This window comes from Trachemys scripta, chromosome 18, assembly GCF_013100865.1.
Source record: "Trachemys scripta elegans isolate TJP31775 chromosome 18, CAS_Tse_1.0, whole genome shotgun sequence".
NCBI classification, from domain to species: domain Eukaryota; kingdom Metazoa; phylum Chordata; order Testudines; family Emydidae; genus Trachemys; species Trachemys scripta.
In genome coordinates, this window is record NC_048315.1 from 22,419,513 (window position 1) to 22,445,204 (window position 25,692).

The 25,692-nt window shown below is 51.8% G+C and overlaps 1 long non-coding RNA gene and 1 pseudogene across 1 annotated transcript; both read right to left on the minus strand.

Annotated features, from left to right (window-relative positions):
• Window positions 1-2,320, minus strand: LOC117867686 (annotated as a pseudogene).
• Window positions 2,321-5,783: 3,463 nt separating this feature from the next.
• On the minus strand, window positions 5,784-22,593 carry LOC117867649. Its single transcript, XR_004643460.1, has 5 exons — window positions 21,187-22,593; window positions 20,926-21,091; window positions 20,149-20,275; window positions 19,624-19,697; window positions 5,784-5,998 (listed from the first exon to the last, which is right to left on the minus strand). It is a non-coding gene; the product is annotated as an uncharacterized LOC117867649 (long non-coding RNA).
• Between the last annotated feature and the right edge of the window lie 3,099 nt (window positions 22,594-25,692).

Consider the following 25,692-nt stretch of genomic DNA (forward strand, 5'->3'; position numbering starts at 1 on the left):
TAGGTAACCCATTCCAGTGCTTCACCACCCTTCTAGTGAAATAATTTTTCCTATCATGGACTCTCCAGCGGGGTTCAAGCCCCTGCTGGAGGATCAGCAGACCCATTTAACAAGAATGAGGGTAGAGCGGCAGTCTCCAGCCACACAGACTCCACTCCACGAAGCATTCTTGCCTTTCCCATTGAGCATGACATAACATTTGCTGTGCCACTAGCCTCCCTGATAATGTTCTGCACAGTTTGTGGTACTGGATAGGTCCTGATCATTGTCATAGGTAGAAAACTTCGTGTTACATGCATTCTGTCTTCCTGAGTGACTAAATCCTTTCCAGCTCCTGTGGACCTACCCAGCCACAAAGCATGGCCATGTGACTCAGTATCAACACTGAAGGTGTCATATTCAGCATAGTGAGTATTGTTGGATGCATCCTGTACTACAAAGCGGACTTTGTAGGCTCTCTGGATTGTGAGCAGAGAGATGTACTCATTCCCCAGCCAATCACTTTGCACATCACCAAATCCATACTTGTAGTTTGCTCAGGAATCATTCCACTCAAGTTCTGTGTTGTAAGAATTTCTCTGTACAACCGTCCAGACTTGTCCTTCAGTGTCCATGTTGCACTACACCACCAGTGGGTGAGAGCCTTCTGCAGGGGTGAAAGTAACTTGGAGGATTTACCAGTATGCTGGAGTCCTGAGTGGGGGCGTGGCCTCAACTGGAAGAGGCGGGGCCTTTCAAGATTTAAAGGCCCTGGGGCTCAGACTCTGGCTGCCACAGAGCTCCGGGCCCTTTAAATCACCATGGGAGCCCAGCTGCTGGAGCTTCGGCAGGGATTTAAAGGGCCCGGGGCTCCCCACAGTGGCTGGAGCCCTGGGCCCTTGAAATCACCACTGCAGAAGCCAGTCCAGTCCAGCACGGTGTACTGGCTCTTGCCGGTACGCCGGACTGGACTGGCTGACTTTCACCTCTGGCCTTCTGTCTGGATGACAGACTCTGCTGCTGCTGTTCTTGGGGATACTGTCACAGTTTCTGGGGAACCCTGAAATACAGTGCACAGCAGAGTAAGAGGTCACTGTCATATCAATTGGATCTTTCCCTGCAGAACAGCTCGTAGTGTTTTGTCCAGTCCATTTTTAAATGTCTCAGCTGCTAGGGTTTCTACCTCATACAGGATCTTGGGAAATTTCATAGCCTCATTTACTCCACCTTTAGGGAGACATTCCACATATTCTTACATTTTCATTTCCTTAACTCCCCCGCCCCCCATATCACTCCTGGGTTCATGCAACCCTCATTTCTTCTTAGATAGTCTTTCCCCCTTGTCAAGGCTGAATCCCCACTCTAGCACTCCGCGTGCAGAAGGTGAGGGCCCGCAAGGATTCTGAAAATTAATACTTGCCAATCCAGACTTGTATTACACTCAAGGTACAGCTTCTCTCTGACCCCTTGGCTTGGTAAATGCTGCCACCACCCAAATGCAAAAAAAAAAAAAAAAAACCCTTTGAACCCAGGAAGGAGCACTTGGGAATTTGTCCCTGTGGGGTACCCTCAAGCCCCTTTTACCCCCCTCCCCCAGGAAGAGATGAGAAAGAAAAAAAAAAAAAAAGGGAAGTTAGCTGTGGTTACCAGCTAATCAAACATGCACAAACCTCTTAGACACCAAAAATCCAATCCTGTTCTTAAGAAAGGTAAATTTAATTAAAAACAAAAAATAGGAAAAAAATTACATCTGGAACTTAGGCCTTTTGCTAGATCTTAAAAGAAGCAATTAGAAAAATTAAACACCCAAAATAGCTTTCTTGGGGGTTCAGCTTAAAGGTTACAAGCAAACAAAAAGCATCTGGGGTTAGCACAGAGGAGATCCACAAGCCTTAAAAAATAAACAGAAATAAACCTGATCGCGTCTAGCTAAACATTTTGATCTACTTACACATTTGGAGTGTCAGGTAAGTAGTTCTAGGTATGATCTGATGATTTATAATCATACCGGGCTGAAAGCTGCTTACAGGATTGCTGCTCTGTCCCTGCAGCCTAGGGAGAACAATGGAGAGACAAAGGGAAAGCTTTTTCCCCTCCATTTTAAAAAGTTTTAGCCTTCCCATTGGCTCTTTTGGTCAGGTGCCCACTACCTTTTCTTTACCTGCGGACTTTTTAAACCCTTTACAGGTAAAGCAAGCAGCCACCAAGAGGGACTTTATGGCTAACGGATTGTCTGGGTGTCCATAAAAGGGAGTTCTTCCCCCCTCCACTTTATTTAATCACACCCCTCCTTTGTGTTTAGACTCCTCCAATCCTTGTAGATACCCCCCACCTTTGTCATACTATCCACATTTTGATCTTTTGACCATCTCATAAATCAGTTCCCACAACTCTCTAATCATTGCAGTCCTCTTTCCTAGTTTCATAGTTGCATAGAGTTTAAGGCCAGAAGGAACCATGAGATCATGTAGTGTGACCTCCTGTGTATCACAGGCTATTACAGTTCACCTGATCCCCCTATGTTAAGCCCGAAGACTTCAGTTAGACTAAAGCATTTCAGTCCCCAGGAGATTAAACTGTGTGTCACAGGCAGAGACCAGGAGACACTGAGGTGCCACTAATGCCTGAGGTGTCTGCAATGGCAGGGACTTGATTAAGAGAGATGTGCCCAGATGAGCCAAACCCCCATGAACACAAGAACAGCCATATTGGGTCAGACCAAAGGTCCATCTAGCCCAGTATCCTGTATTCTGACGGTGGCCAATGCCAGGTACCCCAGAGGGAAGGAACAGAACAGGTAATCATCAAGTGATCCATCCCATCACCCATTCCCAGCTTCTGGCAAACAGAGGCTAGGGACACCATCCCTGTCCATGCTGCAGTGGAAGGAGAACCCCCACCCCCAAGGTCCCAGCCAATCTGATCTGGGGAAAATGCCTTCCTGACACCACACCTGGCAATCAGTTAGACCCCGAGCATGTGAGCAAGACACACACTAGTCAGGCATCTTGGAAAAGGATTCTTTGTACCACCTCCAAGCACTACACCACCCCATCTGGTGTGCTGTCCCCAGCTGCGGACAGTGTCTGGTGCTTCAGAGGAAGCCAACAAACAAACAAACCCCAGAACAAGGAGCAATGGTCTCAAGTTGCAATGGGGGAGGGCTAGGTTGGATATTAGACAACACTATTTCACTAGGAGGGTGGTGAAGCACTGGAATGAGTTACCTAGGGAGGTGGTGGAGTCTCCTTCCTTGGAGATTTTTTAAGACCCTGCTTGACAAAGCCCTGGCTTGGATGATTTAGTTGGGAATTGGTCCTGCTTTGAGCAGGGGGTTGGACTAGATGACCTCCTGAGGTCCCTTCCAACCCTGATATTCTAACACATCTAGCCAGTTGTGCTAAAACTTCCTTCCTGACACCTGTGGCTGACCAGCTGAAGCCCTGAAAGTATGAGATTGGATTATAGTCTCTAAATGCCACCCAGTTGCTCTCTGCCTCTTTTTGATATTGAAATGGAACGAAATTCCAGGTTCAGTTTCATCAGAATCAGTTAGAGAGGAACCCTCATATGTTGTGCTCCAGGCAGTAGTGCTGCTTCTGTCTATAAGGTTGAGTGGCCAGCTGAGTGACACCCCCACCCCAAGCGGGCGCGCACACACTTCCAGGAAGTTGGGATCCAGAGCAACTTGTTTCCTCCTCCATTGAATGGCCAGCAAGGCAGGGGCACAATGTAGCCCTTAGATGTGAATGGCTGAAGGTGGTCAGCCAATTGAGTAACAAGTGGGCACCACAGAGTGCCCTCTTAGGTTTTCTGTGGGATTTGCAGACCTCATTTTGGTTCTGTATTAGAGATAACAGATGACCTTGAGGTTGAGGCTCTAGAGGCTAAAGACCTTGGGAGATCTGGATCCAATTTCTGGCTCTGACCCCAACGTCCCGCAAGACCTTGGGCAGGTCACTTAATTACTGCACCTCAGTTCTGTGTCTGAGAAGTGGGGATAATCTCTCCCCTTTGCCTCACCATCTGTCTGTCCTGTCTAAAACTCTTCAGGGCAGGGACGTGTGTGCGCAGCACCTAGCACATTGGGGTCCCTATCTCAGGAGATGGTGGTAATAATGTCATTGTTTGGGCAGAGCAGTTCCTTCCTAAATACACTTGCCAGGTGCCTATGTTGGCTACCTGTCTTGGGCTACTGGATAGAAACATGGCCACAGAGATGGTGCTATTGCAACAGCAAGGTGAGTGAGAAGCCCACTAAGGGACAAAAGAAGGGTAAACACACTGAGGGTGAGATTGAGCCAAATATGGGCCAGGATCCTAAATAGGCCAAATGCTATGGGGGGGGGGTGCACTCGGTCAGGCTGAGTGGGGACCTGAAAGAGAGGGGGGGGATACAGGTCAAAAGAAAAGTTGTGGCAAGGAGGAAATCTGTAAACACTGCAGCTCACCACAGAGCTGAAGATGGTATGGGCCTGGATCCACTGGGTGGACACCCCTGGACCACTTTGTGTTGCCCTGTACCTTTCCCCAGCTCCCTTTCTCACTCTTCTTCCAAGGGTGCTCCCAAGGGCTATGTGGCTCTGCAGGAAGGAGTGGTGGGATCAGATGGTTGCTGCAGAAGTACGGGGTGTCAGTATTTCCTTGGGAATGATTAGGAAGGAGGGATGGGCAAAGGAGTGGGGACTATGCTGTGTGTTTCCTCACAAACAGTAGATAAGGAATACAGATCCCACCATTCAAGGCAGCAGTTTTGATTTGGGGCTGGTAAAAAAAGAAAAAACCCACAAATGTCCACCAAACTTGATATCATGAGAAAAATTTTTTCCTGGTATTCAAGAGTGGCTGAGCTTTTTTTTTTTAAACATTTTTGGGGGGGGGGGAGGGGGGAGATAAACAAACAAACTCACCTTTAGGCAGAGAACAAGCCTGGAAAATTTCAGGTGGAAAAAGTGAAGGTTTCAGAGTTATGAATGACTGAATGAAAACTCCAGGGGCTAGGATGGACACTTTCAGGAGCCATCACTCTAGCATGTCATGGCCACATTCCATTACATTGTAACCCTAACACTCTTTGTGGAGAAGCTGGGGCATTGTATATTAAAACGGCTCCATTGCTAGCTACTCTATAGCCTCCCTGACAGCAATGTTCCTTCACTTCTTGGAATCCATTAGCACCCAAAGCTCAGCAGCCTCACCACCTCTCTCTGTGCCCTTCCTGTCACTCCCGTGCATTTGTCTCCACTCCCCATACGGGCCACCACTTCTGAAAAACCAAGCCCATGGAGGCGTTGTTGGCAGCAGAGATCACATCTGGGATCTCTGGATCTTGACTAAATCGTATTCTTCCTCATGAGTTATGAAGGTCACAGATTTGGTTACTTTAACAGACTTTCATGACTTCTTCAGCTGCAGCTGGGGCCGGAGCCGTCAGCATTGGGGGCTGCCAGCAGCCATAGCCAGGGCTATCCCCACCTGCTCTAGTGCCAGAGCTGTGCCCCTTCCCCACCCAGTTAGACAAACAGACTGGAAATAAAATGTGCCTTTTTAACAATTAGGGTTATTAACCATTGACACAAGCTAATGAGAGCTGTGGCAGGTCTCAATCCATCACTTGAAGTCTTTAAAATGAGATTGGGTGTCCAAGAGATTTACACTAGTGCAACCAGAAATGATTGGCCGGATTCTTACAATCCCTGGGTGACACTGGTTGTCCCTTCTGGCCTTAAGATCTATGTGGGGGGGGGGGGGGGGAGAGAGAGAAGAGGAGAGAGAATCTTTAATCAAACTTCTCCAAACTCCTGTTCTGTTCATTTCTAGCCCAGCATGAATTTCATTCCATCTAAGATATCAACCAGCCTTTTGATTGTTTCATGGCTCACCACCCTTTGTTCTGATATCTTCCAGGTTCAGGATATCACCTTCAGAGCCATGAAAGAGCTACATGTTGCCAGTAGGAAGTTTAACAGCAAAGGAAAGACCAGGTACAGAACAGCAAGCTGTGCCCAGGATGGGAATCCTGTAGAGGAGCAGACAGGAGATAGGAGTCAGATACTAAAACCTTCCCACAATGCAGAGCTTCTGACTGAACTCACAGTACTGAGCCCACCCATATAGTCACTGGATCAACCTGGGTTCCACTGAAGAACAGAACTCTATAGCAAATACAGTGCTTGAAAGAGGAAAGTTGCTTTTTCCACCTGCCTTAGGCCCAGACATCCACCAAATCCTCAGTTTGGCCTTGATTCAGCCAAGAGCTTAAGGATGGGCTTAGTTCTCAGGCCTGTGGTATACAGGAATTCAGACTTTATGGTCCAAGTTGTCCTTCTGGGCTTAAAAAATCTATTAATAGTGTTAGAAAAAGGGTGATGGGGGTGTCACCAGAGACTTAGACAAAGGCCTTATCTTGACTGGGAAAGAGATTAATTTTAGGTTGAGCTTAGTTAAGATGAGCCAACTAGGCCAGATCTAAACGCAACCATTTTTTACCACTTTGCCTCATCAATATACACCCCAGAATGTTACTCCATTTTCTTCTTTCCCCTCACAGCCTAAAATGAGGCCATGAAGAAAGCCTCCTACAATTCATGACAGCCATAGCAGAATCCCAAGTTGCTGGGTCTCTTTGACAGGTTGCAAACTTCTTCATCCTGGCAAAGGCCTTCAGTTCATTCTGTGATGCTGTCAGAGGTTTACAATGCAGTATAAGTGATGAAACTGATGCTTTGTTTTCTTTTTATTTCACCTTTATGTTTCTAAGAGCCCTGTTTGCAGAATTCTGTAGCCATTTTGCTCTGAGAGTTGCTTCTGCTTGTCTTAGATCACACACAAACCCCAACCCACCCCTTCATGGTGACTTCACTATTGTTCTTTCTGACCAATATTTTTCCTTAATCTAACTAAAGTCATTTCAGACTGAAAGTACATGCAGTATATGGAAACAAACATCTCTGCACATTGACAGGAGCTTCTGTTTGATGCGGTTAGATTTTAACTGCACATTCAAGTTAATGGCAACAAGTTTACAGCACAATAGCTTAGAGTAAACTAGGAAAGACTAACAGATGCTTCCACCCACACATTCAGTTATGCAGCCATGACACAAAGATCAGCTCAACTCACCTATTCTGAGATGGGGTTACTGAGCAGCTGATATGGTGTTAGAAACCTTGACAGTCCTCTTCGGCTTTCAAGTTCAGGGCTGAGGATTCATCCATTTATACAAGAAACTCCACAACCAATTTATCATTGTTTAATCAATCAACAATTTAACTCCATGTTATGAAATTTTATCACATGGCCCTGAAACCTGCTTCAGGGTAACATTAGGTATTTTTCCTGTTTCCCTCAGCAGAAATGATAAGTCTAAAGAGGGCATCTCAAGGCCATTCATAAAAACCACAAGTGGCAGCTCTCTCACACACTCACTTTGCCCCTGACAATTATTTGCAAACACAATGAATAGAAATGGAAGAGCACCAGCAGCAACCCCTGTTACCTACCAGCTCTGTGTTCTTGGGGAACCAGGGTGCAGTACCCAGCCTGTCTGACTCACGAAAGAAGTTCTCCCCCACAGCCTCTGCTTGAACCAAAACCAATCAGAAGAAAGACTTACAAAAAGCAATGAAAAGGCCATGGGAGACACAGCTAAATCCCTGGGATAAGGGTGACAGGATTAAGGAAACCCCCCAGCCTCATTTGCATCAAGGATGGGACAGGGAGGCATCTCCATTAGCATACAGAATGGAGAACAGCTATTCCAAAGCAAGAACCGCACAGAACTCTGGGACCAGAAAGGCAGGGAAACACTGCATGCTGGGGGATCTCTGCTCCAGATGTTAATGAACCCACACCTGCACACACCCAGCTCAGTAGTTATCAGACCAATTCTAGTAATAAATCCTTTATTGGTATCCAAAATAGTGAAGCTGCCTAATTGCATTGTGAGCTCCCTGGAAGGAACACCGCCCATAGCCAGGAATGAGCAGTTCCCATTGTCTAGCCTGAACAACACACCACAACTCTGGTATACTCCCTTGAGCCATCAGTTCACCCATACACAAATAGAGTATTCTCCCTTGATTTAGATTTCCAGAAAGCCTTTGACAAGGTCCCTCACCAAAGGCTCTTATGTAAATTAAGTTGTCATGGGATAAGAGGGAAGATCCTTTCAAGGATTGAGAACTGGTTAAAAAGACAGGGAACAAGGGGTAGGAATAAATGGTAAATTCCCAGAATGGAGAGGGGTAACTAGTGGTGTTCCCCAAGGGTTAGTCCTAGGACCAATCCTATTCAACTTATTCATAAATGATCTGGAGAAAGGGGTAAACAATGAGGTGGCAAAGTTTGCCCATGACACTAAACTGCTCAAGACAGTTAAGACCAAAGCAGACGGTGGAGAACGTAAAAAAGATCTCACAAAACTAAGTGATTGGGCAACAAAATGGCAAATGAAATTAATGTGGCTAAATGTCAAGTAATGCACATTGAAAAAAATAACCCCAACTATACATACAATATGATGGGGGCTAATTTACAACTAATCAGGAAAGATCTTGGAGCCATTGTGGATAGTTCTCTGAAGACATCCATGCAGTGTGCAGCGGCAGTCAAAAAAGCAAACAGGATGTTAGGAATCATTAAAAAAGGATAGAGAATAAGACTGAGAATAACTTTATTGCCCTTATATGAATCCATGGTATGCCCACATCTTGAATACTGTGTACAGATGTGGTCTTATCTCACAAAAGATATACTGGCATTAGAAAAGGTTCAGAGAAGGGCAACAAAAATGATTAGGGGTTTGGAATTGGTCCCATATGAGGAGAGATTAGGACTTTTCAGCTTGGAAAAGAGGAGACTAAGGGGGGATATGATAAAAGTATATAAAATCATGAGTGGTGTGGAGAAAGTGAATAAGGAAAAGTTGCTTACTTGTTCCCATAATATAAGAACTAGGGGCCACCCAATGAAATTAATGGACAGCAGGTTTAAAACAAATAAAAGGAAGTTCTTCTTCACACAGTCAACCTGTGAAACTCCTTGCCTGAGGAGGTTGTGAAGGCTAGGACTATAACAGCGTTTAAAAGAGATCTGGATAAAGTCCATTAATGGCTATTAGCCAGGATGGATAAGGAATGGTGTCCCTAGCCTCTGTTTGTCAGAGGGTAGATATGGACGGCAGGAGAGAGATCACTTGATCATTACTTGTGAAGTTCACTCCCTCTGGGGCACCTGGCATTGGTCACTGTCAGTAGACAGGATACTGGGCTGGATAGACCTTCGGTCTGACCCAGTATGGCCATTCTTATGTTCTTGAACCACTGTTTCTCTACAAAAAACCCTTCCCATGCTCAAGTGTTCTGTTGCCTAGATCCAAAAATCTGCATCAGTTCCATTGGGACTTCATCTTCTCCTGACTGATCGTGGGGGCTCCACCTGTCTCCAGCACTCCAGACTCTCAGCTACCACCACCACATAGGACCCCAGATCAATTCAAGCTTCATGGAGTGGTGTGGTGAGAATCCAGCTCTCTCACTGTCTCTCTCAAGTCTCAACTGACCCTGACTTGTGGGATCACTTATAGTTTTTTTAAACCTGACTTTTATGATCAAATTTAAGTTAGATTTAATATTCTAACTGTTTTGTTTGTTCAGCTTCCCTGTGGTTATTACCTGGTGTGACAAAGCTTCAAGCCTGTATTGGTGGGTCCCGTGCTTCCTGGCAGATATAGTGGCCTCAGAAGCTCACTGAGGCACACAGTATGACCTTCCTTTCCCAGTAAGGCAGCAAAGGTTACAGATTATTGAGCTACTTTCATCACAGGCCTGTAGGGGACATGGGAAAGTGGAATACCCACAGTCTGTGTTGCTCCTTAAACAGTTTGGTCTCCTGCTTCCCTCTACCACTAACACTGCTTTGATTCCTTGGGCCACTTCCCTATGCTCCCCTTTTCTAAGCTTCACCCTTACCTCAGGATGCAAGCAGGCTCCAGTTCCTTTCACCTGAGCTCACTCAAGAGAGCTGGCAAGGAGAGCTTTTAAAGCAGTATCAGTGGGACCTTAATTGGTTCCAGCTGTCTCCATTAGCCTAACAGTCTTACCTGACCCTTTGTCAGTTAATTGAGGTCAGGTGGCAGCATTAGCCTAACCACCTTAACTGGCTAAATTGGCATCAGGTGTCTTGATTGGCCTGGAGTAGCCCTTGTTTGGCTATCCAGGGAACAGGGACCTGCTCATTCTGAGGCTGATCTACCTGCCTTCCATGCTTTTGAGGTTGTCCTGCTGGCCAGTTGCCACCCTGACTGCTGCTAGGACCCTGCTGATGTGACCCTCAGAGGGGAATGCAAGGCCCCACTTTTGCCATCATTTTTGGGGTCTTCCCTGGCTGGGTTGCTGCTGCTCTTGCTGCTGGGGAGAGCCTGTTACTGCTGCTGGAGCTGAGGAGGGAGTAGAGGAGGCCTTGTTTTGTGGAGGGGGTTTGTTACATCCTTGCTTCTGTGGTGGTAGGTGCCTTTGCTGTGGGGAGCTAGGGGAGTGGCCTGGGGCCCTCCCCCTAGTCCACCCACTCACCACCACTGCACCCTCCACCTTTCCACCTGCCTTCTGGCTCTGTTCTCTGCTCCCCGGCCCAGCAGTTTGCTCTGCCTTTCTAAACATCCAGAGACTGTAGCGGCAGTGAACGGGCATTTGTATTTCAGATGCCCATGGGTGCTCGTTTCCTTTCCTTTCCCTTCCCTTGGCTTTGTCCTCCTTCCCCTGCTGCATTTGGCCGGTGGGCCCCCTTTTCCTCTGCCTCATCCACTGCCCTGTTCTTGCAGCTGCTTGCCTCCTTTCCCTTTGCTGCCTGCCCCGCCCTTCCCCTTTCTACTGCCCTGTTTGCTCTGGTTTGCCCTGTTTTGGTTTTTGGTCCTTGATTAGTTTGTTTGCCCCAACCTTGTCCCATGGTGCAGGCGTGGTTGCCAGTCCCATTTTCCCCTCTTCTAGCTTGGTTGTTTTTTGAACCCACCCTGTTCTTTTTTCCATGCCTGAGGCACCCCTGATTTAGCCCTCCCCTGCATTCTGCCCCCAAGCTTCTTGCCCCCCTCCAGTTCAGCCCTTATTGCCTGCATGCCCACGTTCCGCTGTTGGCATGTGAGATTCTTCCCCCACACACACTTTTTTTTTTTTTTTTTAATTGATTCCTTCACTGATGCACTTTCCCATGATGTTTTAGTTTTTCCCTTCCTTTCCTTAGTGAAGCCGGGGGAGCTGGTTTCTTTTTCATCTTGTGCTGGAATTGTGTTCCTTGTTTTCTTCTGTCGCTTTCTGTTGGCACCCCTCCACCCTGCTTTCAGCCTAGTGGGTGGGGTGTGGTAGCTGTTTTCCTCCCTTTCCCTCCCCTCCCACTCCTCCTTCTCCTTCCTTCCATTTCCCTGCCCTAGTGGCTGTCCCCTTCCCTCCCTTTCTGTGGTGGGTGATTCAGGGGTTTGGACTTCCGTGGATGCCCCTGCAGTTCCCTTCCAGTCCCCCTCTCTATACTCTCCCTTGCGATGGCCGCCTCGACTGCCGCTACCGGGCTGCCTGCCATCACTGCCATTGAGGCACTGGCAGGCACAGATAGGGGCTCCCGAGACTCCGCCGCTGCTGCTGCCGTGACCTCGGCCGCCTCCATTTCTGGGACCGCTCCCTTGGCCGGTGGGAAGGGCCGAGGGTTGAAAAAGGGCAAGGGCCCTGCCTGGAAGGTGAAACCCCCGGTGACAGTGGTTCCTTCTCCCGCTGCGGCCCCGTCAACGGCCACAGTTCTCCTTTCTCCCTTGCCAGTTGTTCCCTCCACCAGCTCTGGGGGTGCCGCTCCCTCGGCCCCCGGGGCGTATGCCCAGGTGGCTGCGACATCTCCGCTTGCCGTTTGCTCCAGCCACCTCCCAGAATACCATTCCCGGCAGCCGGGGCCCCAGTCCCACCCTTCACCAGGTATCACGGGGTGCGTTGCCTCCTGGTGCCGGCCTCGCCCCACGTAGTAACCTACGTGCGGGCATTGGAGGGGGTGGTGGGGCCCACGGCCGTGGTGGTGGCCTCAAAGATGTTTGGGAAGGTGGTGTTCTTCCTGGAGTCGGAGGCTGCTGGCCAGGAGGCGGCGGAGAGGGGCTTGGCGGTGGGGGACATTCACGTCCCCCTCGAGCCTTTGGAGGACCTGGGCATACGGGTGGTTTTCTCCTCTGTTCCTCCCTTCCTCCCCAATGCCGCCCTTTTGCCATTCCTCTCCACCCTGGGGAGGCCCCTGTCTGTCCTCAGCCCCCTTTCGTTGAGCTGTAAGGACCCTGCCATCTGCCACGTTTTTTCATTCTGTCGGCAGGTGCAGGTTCAAGTTCCGCCAGCGGCACGTGACGGGGAGGCTTTGGAGGGGTCCCTTCTGGTGCCCCATCGAGGGGCCCAGTACCGGGTTTATTATTCTTCGGGGGCAGCCCAGTGCTTTCTTCGCCGGGCGTCGGGGCACGTCCGGAGGGACTGCCCCCTGGCCCAGCTTGGAGGGGCATCTAAAACCCCTGATACCTGGAAAGGCGTCGGCTCTATCATCGCCGGCGGCCCTGATCGCCCGGTCCCTGGGATCACCCCTCCTCCATCTGTGACCGTTGTCAACTCGTCTCGGGGGAGGCCCCCCTGACGTGCCCAGATGAGCGTGCGGGCCCCGCCGCTGAGGTGGGTAGTAGACCGGGGCCCGCGGAGGAAAGGGTGGCAGGGCCGGTAGCAGGATTCGAGTGGGGCTTGCCTCAGGGGGAGTCTGTTCCTTTCCCTGTTGTCCTGCCCTTGTCTTCCCCTACCCCTCCCGTCATTGCCCTCGCTCCCAGGCCCTGACCCAGCTGGCCAGCCCCCCTCTTCGGGGAGCTGGGACCTTGTGCGTGGAAGACACCGCAAGCGAGGAGTTCGGGCCCAGCACCCCCCCATTGTTGGTGAGGGGGAAGAGACCCCCTGTAAAACTATGAAGGGGGTTGCTGGTGCTGGGCCTTCCGTTGACTCCCCTGCTGCCGTTCATCATTTGGAGTTGGCTGAGGTCGCTGCAGCTGCGGAGGCGGGTAGTACCACCTCTCCTATGGAGTCCCTCCCGGAGGGGGTTATGGACAGCGCCCCCGCTGCTCCGTTGCCATCTGTGCCCCCTGTAGGCACCGCAATGGCTACTGCCCTGGCTGCTGTCGAGGGGGAACCAGTAGAGGCGGGTGGGGACTTTGCCTCGATTTTTGCTGAGATCGAGACCCTGGGCTTGACCCCAACCACTGAGGGAGTGGATTAGGGTTACCATTTGTCCGGATTCCCCCGGACATGTCCGGCTTTTTAAGCTAAAAATAGCGTCCGGGGGGAATTTGTAAATGTCCGGACTCCCCCCCCCCCCCCCCCCATGCAGAGCGCGCGCGGCTAACAGTGCTGCCGGCCGGACGGTGTCACTTACTTGGGGCTCCGACACTCAGCCAGAGAGGGCTCCTCCTCCTCCCTCCCTCCCTCCCTGCATCACTGATCGGCTCCGGCAGTTTGGAGCTCCTCCCCCGCTCCTCCTCCCCTGCCTGCCAGCCTGCCGGGATGAACAGCTCCGGCCGTTCCTGAGCAAGTTCACCGAGACATTAGGTGAAGAAAGGCCAACAACTAGGGGGGCAGGGGGTCGGAGAAGGGGCAGGGAGATTTTGGAGGGGGCAGTCAAGAGACGGGGGGGTTGGGAGTTCGGGGGGGGCTTTCTAGGGGAGGGTGTGGATAAGGTTTTGGGCAGTCAGGGTACAGGTAGGGTCCTGGGGGGCAGTTGGGGGGAGGTCTTAGGAGGGGGCAGTTAGGGGACAAGGAACAGGGAGGCTTAGGTAGGAGGTGGGGTTCTGGAGGGCAGTTAGGAGCAGGGGTCCCAGGAGGGGGCAGTTAGGGGACAAGGAGCGGGGGGGTGTTTGGGAGTTTTGGGGGGGGCTGTCAGGGGGCAGGAGTGGGGAGAGGGATTGGAGCAGTCAGGGGACAGGGAGCAGAGGGGTTTAGCTGGGTCGGGAATTCTGGGGGGGCTGTCGGGGTGGGGAGTGGTTGGATGGGGCATGGGAGTCCCAGGGGTCTGTCTGGGGGTGGGGGTGTGGATAAGGGTTGGGGCAATCAGGGTACAGGTAGGGGGTAGAGTCCTGGGGGGCAGTTAGGGGAAGGGGTCCCAGGAGGGGGCAGTCAGGGGACAAGGAGTGGGGGGAGGGTTGGGGGTTCTGAGGGGGGGAGTGGGAGGGGCGGGGCTAGGGCAGGGCAGAACAGGAGCGGGGCTCCTCCTGTCCTCTTTTTTGATTGCTGGATTATGGTAACCCTAGAGTGGATGCCCCCCTGTTAGAAGGCCTTGGTAAGGGTGATTGCTCTTTGGTGCCCCCCCCTTTCCCCTTCCCTCCACCTCAGGTGTTTGCCCCCGTTTTGGCCTCTGCAACGCCCCGGGCCATGTCATGTCCACCTGCCCGGCCGTGAATGGTAATCTGGCTGACGCCGCCATGCCCGTTGTGGCGACGGCCGATGCCGAGCGGCCGGGCACTGAGCCCACGGGCACCTTACCCCATGAGGCGGGGCCACTGCTCTCATCTCCCCCCAGTGCTGTACACCTGCCTGGCTGTGGAGTCCAGTGAGGGGATGAGAAACTGGAGCCTGTCTGCAGGGTCAACCTGGAGCAGCTCGCAGGTATTCTCAAAGGCCATCAGGAAGGTATCCATGTCCTCCGCCTCCTTACGCTGGGCCAGGAAGCACTTATCAAAGCTCTTTGCAGTCTTGGGTCCCACCTCGCTCACCGCAGCTGGGGCCCCACTGCTCCTCAGCCTGGCCAGTTCCAGCTCATGCTGACGTTGTTTCTCCTTCTCTTCCTGCTCATGCTGACGCTGGTTTGCCTCATGCTGACATTGTTTCTCTTTCTCTTCCTGCTCCTGCTTCAGTTCTTGCTTCCTTAACTCAAGCTCTTCTCGTCTCATCTCCCATTCACATTCCAGCCACATCCGCTCCCGGGACGGGGAGCTCCGCCGGGACGATCCCCTGCTGGCCACCGGGGTCAGGGTGGCCTCGGTATTCGCTGGGCTTCCCCTAACCCTTCCCCTAGGCACAGGTAGGCAGGGTCTCGGGATGTCCTCGACAGCAGTTTGCTCCCTCCCAGCCAGGTTGGGTCCCGGAGCCCATGCTGCATTGGCCGGGCGGCTTTCCTCAGGGACAGCGCTTGGTTCCTCCAAGCAATCCCTCTCCTCCAGCTGGGCAATTAGCTGTTCTTTGGTGGACCTCCCAATGCGCTGCCCCCTCTCCTTGCACAGCTCCACCAGGTCACTCTTAAGGAGTTTAGCGTACATCCTCTTGCTGGTCACTCGCTGGCCTGTGCTCTCCGCTTTCCACCGTTCCAGGGAGATCCCTAGTGTGACAGTCCTCCTTCAGGTCACCACCTCTCTGCCAGGGTCGAGCTGCAGACTTCTCCGCCCCGGGACCGCTCGCTGTGACCTCCCCCCCCCCGCCCCCAGGGGACCCTGTTACTGCAAAAGTCCTTCTCACTGGTCACACGCTCCCAGGGGTTAATCGTCCCCTGAAACTGTCTCTCTGACTCTTCAGCCCTCCTGGTCCACGTCGATCCCCCTTCGTTTTACTGCTCCCCAATCACTTACTGCAGGAAGCGCCGTCTGCAGGGTGCAGTAGATCCCACCGTTGCCACCAGTTGTCACGGAGTGTGGGGGGACACAAGGCCCGGCACCCCCGGCTTCCTGCGATTCACCATGACTCTCAGCCAGACAGTAAAGCAGAAGGTTTATTTAGACAACAGAGACACAGTCCAAGACAGGTCTTGCAGGCACAGATAGCAGGACCCCCTCAGTTAGGTCCATCTTGGGGTCTCAGGGCACCACAGCCCCCTTGGGAGGTTAGAGCCCTGTCTGCCTCCTAGCCATTCCACCAGCCAGCTCTGAAAACTCTCTCTCCCCTTTGTTCAGTTTCCCGGGCAAAATGTCACCTGGCCTCTAACCCCTTCCTGAGGTCTCACGTTACGTGCTCAGCCCCTCTTTTGGCTCCTCCAGCACCTCTTATTGCGGTTCTGGCTGCTCTTTTCTCCGCACTTATTTCTTTATGCACACCCGATCCGAGGCCTCACGAAGTCGCGGGACCACCTCATCAGCCTCCTCCTAGCCATGGCCAAGGTGGCCATTCGTAACATCAGGGAGAGGAGGTTGGCAGGGGTGGGGCCTGCGACTGTGGGGCTGTTTTTCGTTCTTTCATCTGTTCACCTATCGGGGCAGAGTTCTTCTGGGCAGCATCTGCTGGCTCTCTCCATGTTTTCAAGGAGCAGTGGGTGCTGTCCAGGGTTCTCTGCTCGGTGTCCCCTTCCGCTTCCTTACTTTTGGCCCTTTGACCTCCATGCCTGTTCCTGTTGTTGCCTGTGTTGTCCCCTGAACTCAGTTGGGTTCCAGGTTTAGTAGCCCCTCCCTAGGCTGGAGGAGGGGCTTTCAGCAGCTAGCGCTCGCCCACATCCCGGTACTCAAAAGGATCACTCTTCTGTAGCCATCTGGCCCAACCCTGCCACAGACATACGAGGGTGGCAGCTTGGAAGTGCTGCTCTACCCAGTCTGCTGAGTTCAGGGACATATAAGGAGGCAGCTTGGGAGTGCTGATTAACCGGGGGAGGGGCGGAGGAGGGAGAGAGAGAGAGTGTGAGTGTGTGCGCGCGATACTGGGGCTGGAAGAACCCAGTCCTGGAGAACCTAGGTCCTGCAGGACAGCTCCATTGGGAGGGAACTTGCAGCAGTGAGAAATAGAGCTCCATATGAGAACACAAGTGACACAAGCAGTACATTGATAGAAGTACAGAACCCCCTTCCGCCCCCCAGAAGAGTAACCCTAATAAATGATCATACCCCAAAGTAACGGGCAAAGCTGGTAACACCCCAACAAAGGGTGACCAATGACCCTTTCTCTAACAAGAAATTTGGAAGCCCCCTGTGAGAGAACCTAGGAGGGCCTTTTTCCAGTAATAACAGATAGTAGATAATGTTTTCACCCCTCCTATTGCATTACCAATTTAATCAAAATATACAAATAATGTACAGAAATCTACAACTAGTTATTGGCTGCAAATACCTTCAAAGCTAAACAAATAAATATATAAATTGCCTGGCATATTTTACTCTCATCAGTGGATATTTTCTGGACAGCAGGCCCCTTGCGGTGTTCCACTCCCGCGTCCTACCCTGCCACGTTCCTCCAGGACCACCCTCCTGCTCTTGGGTGTGGCCTCTCCTTAGCTGAGCTGGTTCCTCCCCTCTACCTGAAGATCCTTCAACCCAGCGGGGTATCCCAGCTGTGTCATAACCCTCTCTGAACCGTCTTGCAGGAATTCATCAAGGAGCAGTTTTAGGTACAGTAGCTGCAGCTCCTGCAGAGGTTGGTGAGTTCCAGTGAGAGAACTGGAAGTCAGGCAGCCTGGGACTATGTAGGATGGCCCCAGGGATGACCCTGATGCCTTTTTGCTAACTTTTTTGTGTGGGTGGCTACTTGCGCCAGATGGTACAAGGGTGTCTGGGCACTACAACTAGCCCCTTACCCAACCAGTGAGGCTCAGGTGACTGAGATGGCCCTGAGGGAACACCAAGCTGAAGACTATGATATGCTGAAGGCTGCTATTCTGGACAGGGTGGGCCTGTCAGTGGAGAAATACCACCAGCAATTTAGAGCAGTCAGATGGAACGGCATGATACATCCCTGGACTTTTGTGCAAAAATGATCTGACTGGGCCAATCGATGGGTGAGACCAGATAGGCAGGACACAGAGGTCATAAGGGACTCAGGCCTGGTCTACACTACTAGTTTAGGTCGAATTTAGCAGCGTTAAATCGAATTAAGTCTGGACACAACCACACGACAAAGCCCTTTTTTCTGACTTAAACCAGTTTCTTTACTGAATAAGGACTGGGAATGGCTGAGCCATTACAAACATTGAATCTATCTCCCCTTGTAAGTATTCTCACACTTCTTATCAAACTGTCTGTACTGGGCTATCTTGATTATCACTTCAAAAGTTTTTTTTCTCTTACTTAATTGGTCTCTCAGAATTGGTAAAGACAACTCCCACCTGTTTATGCTCTCTGTATGTGTGTATATATATCTCCTCAATATTTATTCCACTCTGTATGCATCCGAAGAAGTGGGCTGTAGTCCACGAAAGCTTATGCTCTAATAAATTTGTTAGTCTCTAAGGTGCCACAAGTACTCCTGTTCTTTTTACTTTTTCAAGTTAATGATAGCTGTGTGTATGTTAATGCCACCACATCGCAAGACATACATTTTAATCTCACTACCACTGCAGGCAATCATATTATCTACTGGCCTGCAGATAGAATTTTGCAAGTAGTCCTTAGGTTCCAGATACCCTTTAATTGGACTAGTTTAGTACCTGATCGATTTCAAAATTTGCTTTCACTGTTACCAGAGGTTCAGAAAATCTCTGAAGTACAAGGGCAAATTCACATGCTTCAAAATATATGTCAAGTTGAAAAGTATGCCTTTCAGACAGCTTATAGAGTATCCACCTTATGTACTAAGTATGATGGATTGTGTTATATGACTAAGATTGTACAACAACCCCATCATATTATCGCTATGGGAATGTTATTGCTTGTGTTGTTGTTAGCTAGTGTAGGAGTATGTTATAGTTGTTGTAAAGGACGTAATAATAGTAATACCTTTCATGTCCATGCTCAGCGTGCATTGTCATTACATCCAATCAAAGCCCCTAAGGTTGAAGCATCTGATGTAGAATCTGAATTCTGAGATTTAATGCAAATAGAGATTTGAAAATGTTTCTTGTACTAGTAGTACAAAAGGCGGGGTTGTGGAAGCAGAGAAAGAACTGACAGGAAGGGGATGCAATGCTTGACAGTTCGTTAGCAAGAGTCAGGCTAACTGTAACCCTAATAATGCGAGATTTGTAGATGCGAGGAATGTGTGAGGCGAGTGGGAAAGAACTGTGTGAGAAGTTGTTGCGCCCTTGTGTAGATAATGTGTAGAAAATATTGTATGTAGACTAGAGTCAAAACAAGTGAGAAAAATAAGATATCAAGATGGCCTACGTATAAACAAAATGCAGCTGTTGCTTATTATTGTCTGTAATGAAAGGTTTAAAGGTTTGCTGTAATTGTTTACCTGTAGAGAGACCTGTTTAGCTCTCTCCCTCTACGCAATTGTTAGAGAAAATAAAGTATCTGACTTGCGGTACCCAAACAAAAAGTGAGAACTCTGTTATTCTCCGACATCTCTTTCCATGACAGCAGCACCTTTCTCAATGGTTTTCTTACATTTCTGATACATATACCAATCTGCAATCCCACTGGGTAAACAGGTCAATAAAAATCCTGTGTTATGGGACAGAAAAGACATTGGCACACTCACCTCTGCTCTGAACGAAGTGGGAACAGCAATTGAGCCAAGACAGAAGCTTTCAGGACTAAGCCAATTCCTTAAAAGGCTAGTGCTCCCAAAACCTTCAGACCTGCCCTATAGTGCCCTCCTCCTGGCCAAGTATGGCACTGTAGGTGCTCCCTGCCTCAGTTTCCTCTAATGTCATCAGTAAGTTCAGTGAGGTTGTATATAGGGAATGGTGCCCCTTCTGAGGAGTGTAGTTTATTAACCAAAACTCAATGAAAATCTGTTGTTCTCTCACCCTGGGGGTCCCGTTGGTAAGAACTGATTTCACAGTTGTCACACACAGGGATTTCCGGCTGGCCATTCCCAGAACTGGAAGAGACAAAGACACACAGAGTCGCTAAACCAGAGCCACAGACTAGTTCCTCATGGCGTGGGCAGGATCACAGAGTCCCCCCGCCACACTGGAACAATGTACCTGTGTGTCACCGACTAGGCTGCCCAGTGAGAGCTCCCCCACTTGTCCTTACTCCCCTCCTCCGCACCTCTGAGTGCCCCCTGCAGCTGGGCCTAGGCAGGGGCACCACACCCACACCTGGTGCAGGCAGGTTCACCCTCAGTGGCCGAGTGTGCAGAGCTTTGGAGGGTGGCTGCCCAGCACAGCATGGGAGCAAGGGTTGACTGTCCATTGCTACAGGGAGCAGGTCACACCCAGGGCCCTGCAGCCAGACCCATGGTCCCTGAAGCTGCACAGTGGGCCCTGTGCTGCAGCAGGCTCTCATACTGATGGGATATACGGGGAAATCTCTGAGCTCTCACTCACCTGCTCCTTATCTTCAACACCAATGATTTCTCCCATCAAGGCCAATCCCAATGTGAATGTTTCCACTGCCCATCTCCAGTTTGGTCTGGACGATCCATGTCAGGTCCAATTGGTGGGAATGGGCTGCCTGGAGCAGAAAGCAGAACAGCGGGCAGTGAGGAGTGAGCTCTCCTCGCCTGTGCTGAATCGGGGATCCTGACCCAGCAGCAAGAGCCAGAGGCAACTCCTTGCTCCATTCAGCCAGGCTGCAGCATCCATGTTTTCTGCCGCCCCAAGCTCGGCAGTCAGGCGGCCTTCGGCGGCATGCCTGCGGGCGGTCCGCGGTCACGCGGATTCGGCAGCGTTTCTGCGGGTGAGCTGCCGGTCCCGTGGCTTCAGCGTACCCGCTGCCGAATTGCCGCCGAAACCGCAGGACTGGCGGACCTCCCGCAGGCACGCCGCCGAAGGCCGCCTGACTGCCACCCTCACAGCGACCGGCAGGCCATCCCCCGCAGCTTGCCACCCCAGGCACGCGCTTGCTGCGCTGGTGCCTGGAGCCGCCCCTGGCAGCATCTCACCTCACCTTACCGAGTCGCTGGAAGATGCGGAACTCAGTCTGATTATCCCTGTATCATGGCATGATTACAAGCTTGCTGCATCTCTGGACCTTTCTCTGGTCTCTCTGAGTGCATCCCAGGCATCGTCAGGCCTTTATCTTTACTGGAGTGGAATCCCACAATTCTCCCACTCTTAGCACAAGCCCTGGGCTACAGTACCCTGTGTATCCATTGTTCTTACCCTGCAGGTCCAACTCTGCTCACACACTTGTAGTTCTTCCCTTCGAGACCAGTGGTGTACATAGAATCATAGGACTGTAAGGGAGCTTGAGAGTTCATCTAGTCCAGTCCCCTGCACTCATGGCAGGACTAAGTATTATCTAGAATGATTATAGTGATCGGACAGCCTGCGTAAAGCAAAAGTGTTGTTATTTTAGCAGTAGGAACACAGACTTTAAAACAATGAACAGTTTACACACACTTATCTTATCTAAAGGCTAACCTCCGATGATGTTACCTAGACAGGCCTGGCTTCGTCAGTACTCCAGCGGATGCCTGTTTCTCAGCCTGGTTCCCCAGACAGCTTCTCCAGGGCCAGGAGAGTGCTCCTTTTCAGATCTTAAGATAGTCAAAGAAAACTTAGTTTGATAGCATCCTGTCTGGCAAGAAATCACTTAGCAATGGTTGTGGTTGTGAAACCCTCATTTCTGTATGTTTTATCTTTATGGCCCCCACTTTTCTATTGTTAATCTGTCTGATTCTCTAATTGAAAAGAGATGGGCTGATTCCCTGGGGTCCTCTGGTTTCTCTAGGAAGGAGACAGTGATTTTTCTGTGAGGATCACCTCCTGGATCTCACGACAGAGGGAAGGGGAGAAGTTGAGGCTCTCACTCCCCAAGGCAGCCTAAAGCCCTGTGTTACTGCTCAGTAGAACCAGACAGAGCCCTGGCTTGAAGTCCCAGCTCCTTCCCTGAAGGAGGAAGGGCTCAACATTACATTGCACTGACTGCCCTGACCAAGGATGGCCCAGTGGGATCCCAGATAGGAGGACAGACTAGAAAATGGATCTTCCACTCTCTTTTCCAGTCCTCCCCAGCCACAAGTGCAGGGGACTGGACTAGATGACCTCTCAAGGTCCCTTCTAGTCCTATGATTAAGGTAAAATTGCCCCCTACAATTCCTTATTGGATGTACTAGAGCCTGTCTGTGTCTGGGGACTCTGTCAGCAGGTTCCCTGGCATGGCATCCAGAAGCTCTGCCAAGACCTTGTGCAGAGCCTGCAAAGGAAGGGAGAGCCATGGGTCAATGTTAGGGAAACTGGGGCTACATCTGCCACAGGATAGGAAGAGGGTTCTCTGTGAAGCACTGATGAGACCCCAAACACATGTCCTGGCCTCCCTCATTCATGTCTCACTGCAGGCAATTAGCAAGGACTCATGGAAGGATGACAGCTGGCTCTTTAATGCCCTTAGCAGGTCTCTGAGAGGGCCTCATAGGCAGCAGAGTATGGAACAGCCAAGTTGCTATGGATGGAAGCTGGGCAAAACACAACATGTGGAAGGAAGGAAGGAATCCTCCTTGGATGGATAATGTAATCACCCCAGAGGGAAGGAGCCAACCCTGCAGCCTGTTCCATCTCTGCCCACCCCAACCCTCTCTCTGTAGCTCCAGCTAATCAAGGGAGCAGGGGCCAGAGGCCACTCCTGCTCCTGGCAGGGAGGACTAGAAGAATGATCTTCCTGGATATGGGTGGTATCCTTCTCCATGTCCATGGTGAAGACACCATGCAGGACAGCTCACAGGAGGTAGGTCTCCAGCTCTGGCTCCAGGGCAGGTTTCATTGTGCTGGCAAGAAAGAGAAGCCAGGTTTAGACTGTGCAGTGCAGGAATGCGACTGGCATCAACACAGATGTGAAATCACAGAGAAATAGGCACAGGCTGGCAAGAATGGAAACTGAGGCACTGAGCCAGGGAATGACAAGGCCAAGGCCTCACAGACAGTGGCAGGGCAGGAAAAGCGCCTGTTCCCTGCTGCCCATCCTGTATCTGACTCCGGGAGTGAGCCTCTCCCCAAGGCCATTGTAACGTTACTGAAGTGAAAATAACAGCCCAGCCAGGAGAGGATGAACGTTCCTGCCACCTCTGGCAGAGGTGACCTGGGAGAGGGAGGAGCAGTGACTCCCAGTCCTGGGCCTGAGCAGCACCAGGATTAGGGGAGCCAGGCGGGAGAGTCTCAGTACTTGAGGTTGCCCACAGCGATCAGGAAGTGGGCGAGGACGGCACTGGGTGCAGAGTCATTGGGCAACTCCTCAATGAGCTCCTGTGAGACCCAAAGGAGCATGTGAGATTCAGGCCCCACTGATGCTTCCCAGTGAGATTACACAGCCAGTGCCCCACACCACCAGCATGATCCCCCCAACTGCATCCCCTGATCTGATTCCTTCCTGCCAATCAAAATTGGCCCCTCGTCCCCTTCCCCTTATTCCCTCCTACCTGTCAAAATTGCCCCCTTCTAACTCCATCCTGACTAGTGAGCTGGAATTATCTGATTCCTTGTTCTCCACCAGCCTCAGCTGCCACTCCACTCCAGCCCCACTAATGACTATTCTCTTGTCCCCAACTGTCATCCCAGCAATCCCTGCCCTCTGCTGCCTCCTCCAGCACCACCCATTGGCCATGGGGAGACCCCTGTCCATCCCATGTCTCGCCTCCGTCCAGCTGCTGGGCGCCATGTCTCATTCACCACACTCCTCTCCACCACAGCTGCTTTGGAGCAGTGCGGCTCCAGCGTGTCCTGCCCTCTCTGCTGTGCAGCGATGCACAAGCGGGGGATGGTGTGCAGGAATCTGAGCGGCTCAGCCTCATCCTGCACCCCCCAGGAGTGGGGCTGGGTGAGAGACAGCCTGTTAGCCAGGGACCGCCCTGCCCCATGCACACCAGCTCCAGGGCACAGTCCTTGAGGGGGGATAGTGAGGATCCCCTCATTCTCAAAATCACCCATGACTTCTGCACAGGCAGGGTCAGGAACTGGGGAGGGGACCCCAGATTGTGTGAGACAAACACCCCTATCTTGGGGATCTCGGATCAGGTGGGACAAAAATCCCCATCGGGGTGGTGGATTGGCTGAGACAAGACCCCCATGTAGGGGGTCGGGATGTTGGCAAGGCGCAGGACAATGTCGGTTCCAGCCCAGCTGGGGAACGTTTGTACCTGTTCTCTGCCCTGGAGCTGCTCCATCAGGACCTGGAGGGCAGTTTCCTCTGTGGCCATGTCCACCCCTTTCTCCACCTCCTCTAATGAGTCCCTGGAGTTCCCTGCACCAGGGACAGAAGGGGACAGGGTGACGCCTGCTGGCACTCAGGGCAAGGACGGGGTGTGGTGGTGATAGCAGGGTTAATGTCCCCCCTTCCCACCTCAGGGACTCAGGGCAGAGCAGGCCCCACACTCCCTACTCTGAGGGATGCCTTTGCCCCCCAGCAGCTTCAGAGAGCCCCCTCCCACTGTCCTGGTCCCCCTGGGAGGTGCCTGCTCCCCTGGGGAATTGGGGACCCAAGTGGCAGCAGCTCCCGCTGTTCCCCAACCCCCCAGATCCCTTTCCTGCCAGGGACAGCTGTGTGACCCCTGCTGGTGTCAGTGCAGTTCATGTGGCTCAGGCCAGACACCTGGGCTTGGATACCCACCCCACCCCATACCACTACAGCCCCTTCCTTTTCCCTCCCTGAGTTCAGCCTGGCTCCTCACCTGGGACAAAACAACGGCAGCCATCAGCCTTGCTGCTCCCAACTCCCCGGAGCTGCTGCTGTCCCATGGGGAGCGGGCTGAACTGGTCGTGTTGGGACAAGAATCCTCCACCTCCTGCCCTGGGGAGGCTGGAAGGTCCTCACTGACCAGGCAGGGCAATGTCTCCTGCTGGGAATCAGGGCTGGGCTCCTGGGGCCAGTGCTTCCCACACAAGAAGCCCCAGAGCCACCCTGCCCAGCTCCCCTCCTGTGCTGGGTCCCGCCTGCCCAGCTGCATCCTGGGCCAGCTCCATTTGGGCCTGGCCAGTGCCTCTCTCCCTCGGCACCTGGTGGGTTTCCTCCTCCAGAAGGCCAGACACTTCCTCCTCCTGGCCTGGCCGGGAGCTGCTTCCCCACCAGCGGGGACTGAGAGGCCACTCTACTCCTGAGGAAGATGGTGGCTGATGCCCTCAGGCTCTGGGGTCACCTGCAGAGACTTCTTCCTGAACATCCGCAGGAGCCTGGCCATCCTGGAACTGAGCAGGGAGCAGGCATGAGTCTGGGGTCAGTGCAGCATCTCACTAATAGGCCTATTTGGTCCCTCCCGCCCCAGCCAGAACAACTACTCCTCCCCCCCACAGGGGGCGCACACACCCCATTGGGCAGGAGCTCATTGCATGATCTGCTCCCAAAGGTCCCCCGGACACTCCTGGTGCTGCAATACCAGGGGAGTCTCATACTCTGGTCTACACTACGAGTTTAGGTTGACTTTAGCAGTGTTAAATCGAATTAAGCCTGGACATGTTCACATGACGAAGCCCTTTCTTTCGACTTAAAGGGCCCTTTAAACCGGTTTCTTTACTCCACCTCCGACGAGGGGATTAGCAATAAAATCGGCCTTAGCGGGTCGGAATTGGGGTAGTGTGGATGGAATTCGACGTTACTGGCCTCCGGGAGCTATCCCACAGTGCTTCATTGTGACCGCTCTGGACAGCACTCTCAACTCAGATGCACTGACCAGGTAGACAGGAAAAGCCCCGCGAACTTTTGAATTTCATTTCCTGTTTGCCCAGCGTGGAGAGCACAGGTGACCACGCAGAGCTCATCAGCACAGGTAACCGTGATGGAGTCCCAGGATCGCAAAAGAGCTCCAGCATGGACCGAACGGGAGGTACAGGATCTGCTCGCCATATGGAGAGATGAATCAGTGCTAGCTGAACTCCGTAGCAGTAAAAGAAATGGCAAAATATTAGAAAAGGTCTCAAAGGCCATGAAGGACAGAGGCCATA